A 3,145-nucleotide genomic window follows, 5' to 3' on the forward strand; every position below is an offset into this window, starting at 1 on the left:
ATTTATTTATTTATTTATTTGGTGGCTGCTATAACGGCGTCTGTGAAGAACATTATAGCTGATACGTGTTTTAGTTCTGACATATTAAAAAGAAGATTCTGTCTAAATAGTCGCTTCTAAATTTTAAGGAGAGCAGGCTAACGCAGATTTCGGGGGTTTCCGGAAATCTTGACCGACACCTAAAGTGGTTTAAGAGAAGTTTTGGTTGTTGAGAAAACTCTCCTTATCTTTTAAAGAAACTGAATAAGGAGCAAAAACGTTGCCTTCGATTTTCTCAAAACAGCATTTTTCGGGACAGCTCTCTTGTTCTTATAAGAGCGGCAAATTATATTAGCGCCTTGTCCACTAAGATTTTGTGACACGATCCTGCTCAACCGACGGATCGTCTAAATAAGTAAGTGTGTGCTCAACAGAAGTCAATCCTGTAGTGAGATGGGAAAGAATATTCACCACATACTACGTTAGTTGTTTCGGGATTAGCTCTATCTCCTCCTTGGGTGGTTGGCGGGTGCTCTGGTGTGGTTTGGTCCTTCTTTCCTATCAAATATCTATCGCCCTGATCTCTCACCCTTCTTTTTTGTGTTTGTTTCTCTCTTGTAACACCTTTAATCTTCAGCCCTTATATAACCTTATTGTGTTGCAAGTGCCGTAAAACTCTTACTAAAACTTTAAAAAATCAGATTTTGTGACACGATCTTGCTCAACCGACGGATCGTTTAAAGTAAGAGTGTGCTCAACAGAAGTCAATCCTGTGGTGAGAGGGGAAATAATACTCACTTACTACGTTAGTTGTTTAGGGATTAGCTCTATCTCCTCTTCGGTTGACACACGATCGAACTTGTTGACTTATGAAGGTGGATCTCTGACCTCTGGGCCCCGAGTCCCCGGGACCACACGCGCCCGTCACTTGGCGAATTGCTGCCCCAGAATAACATTACAAAGTTCTACTCAGTACGAAATTATTATTATCTTCTCAGTACAAAGTTCTATCTACTCAGTACAAAGTTCTATCTACTCAGTACAAAGTTCTATCTTCTCAGTACAAAGTTCTATCTACTCAGTACAAAGTTCTATATTCTCAGTACAAAGTTCTATCTACTCAGTACAAAGTTCTATCTTCTCAGTACAAAATTTTATCTGCTCAGTACAAAGTTCTATCTACTCAATACAAAATTATTATCTGCTCAGTACAAAGTTGTATCTACTCAGTACAACATTATTATCTGCTCAGTACAAAGTTCTATCTATCTGCTCAGTACTTAGTTTTGAGAAATTTTACGTAAAAAAAAATTTATGTTGAGTTTCACAACACGTCAAGTCAAGCTTTTTCGAAAGCATTAAAAAAATATCTTGATTATAACGACTCCGAATAATCTTACACGATTTTGATAGAGCAGATAGAGCATTTGGTTTCTGACCTCAATAAGGTTTTAGTAGTTCAAAACGGCCAAGAATGTCAGATAGAGCTTTGTAATTTTATGGTAACGGAATGTCTTGTCGCATGGTAAGATACGTACACTTACATGACTTACACACGCCTAACCAGCTTTGGCTGTGAATGATACAGATATTTTTAATGAGGGAGTTTAGATTTTATATTATAGTAGCCTACGCACTGGGATTAATAGAATAGATTGCGACCGACCGAGCGAGTGACTTTGCCAGTAGATATATAGATCAATAGGTCGTGTTTTCAGTTTGTAACCAAGATTATTTAGCTCAGTGCTTTGATAGGTTTCTGTGCACTGGAGTCTGTGGTGTAGCGATTAACCTTATCCGTACGTCGCGTTTTACTAATATTACTATCGTATCCATACGACGTGGGGAACCACTTTCAAAAGAGGAAATTTATTCGTTAATCCGATCCGTACGCTTTGCAGCAATTTGTCAAAATGATTTTTTTTTTAGAATACTGAAAGTTTCAGACATCTTCGTACTAAAAGTATTCTAAAATGTGAAGAATACAACCCCGGGGGTACAAAATGACTATAGTGCGTACGGATAGGATTGAGAAGCGCTTCCAGTGTGGGGAGTTTTTGTTTGTTTGTTCTTAAATCGAGTATCTGTGGGTGGTTGGCGGGTGCTCTGGTGTGGTTTGCTCCTTCTTTCCTATAAAAAATCTATCGTCTTTATCTCCCCTCCTTTACTGTGTTTGTTACTCTCTTGTAACACCTCTAATCTTCAAAAATTATATGACCTTATCTGTCCCCGCGGTTTTATGCACACACAAAATATTCTGAAATTATGCAAACTGAGCCCAAAATATGAAATTATGCGGTTCTGCTAATTTTAACAAAGTAAAATAAAGGAAAATAATCTGAAATTATGCAAAAAAATTATCAAATTTTGCTGAATTATGCGGGGTGCATAAAACCCCTTGGACAGCGTTATTGTGTTGCAAGTGCCGTAAAACTCTTACTAAAACTAAAACTAATCGAGTGTCTCCGTCTGTCTGCTGGGGCGTTGAAGGCCTATCCATTTCAGCCCATGTGGGCCGTGACATACTGAGTCACTGCAATCCGCTTCCAAGATGATCTATATTGTGTCGATGGGGACGTAAAACTCTTACAATATTATTATAATCATTAGGTCGATTAGCAGCGTAAAGTGGACATTTCAACAGTAACTGCTTTATCTAATCGCATTATACATAAGATACATTTGTGAGGCAGCGTGGTGGAATCAGGCTCTCGTCAGTTTTTGGGCATGTAGAGTTATTGGAATCTTCTTAAAGCTTGTTTACTTGTCTTTATTTTGGATGGAAAAAATATCCGTTTATCTTGAATACAAGTCGAGATATTTGCGAATGAAGGGGATGGGGGTCACCTGTTTTCAGAGGTAAAATTAGTGAGAAGATGTCCGCCAAAGATTAGTTATTTCCTTAGCTTAAGAGTCCGTGGTAACTGAAAATTTACATTTTTTGTGCCTTTAATCAACGTTTTTCAGAAAAATCCACACAAAAATGAGTTCTTTAATGGGCATAAAAGGTGTTGAACCAAAAAAAAACCCAAAAATTTGAAAAAAATTCATAACCCTGCGGAAAAATGCAAGTTTCTTCACTTTGATTATTTTGACGAGAGCCTGATTCCACCACGCTGCCTCACATTTTAAGGTTGGCCTACCAACGTTTATTCTTTACTTACAC

This window comes from Aplysia californica, unplaced genomic scaffold, assembly GCF_000002075.1.
Source record: "Aplysia californica isolate F4 #8 unplaced genomic scaffold, AplCal3.0 scaffold01263, whole genome shotgun sequence".
Taxonomy (NCBI): Eukaryota; Metazoa; Mollusca; class Gastropoda; order Aplysiida; family Aplysiidae; genus Aplysia; species Aplysia californica.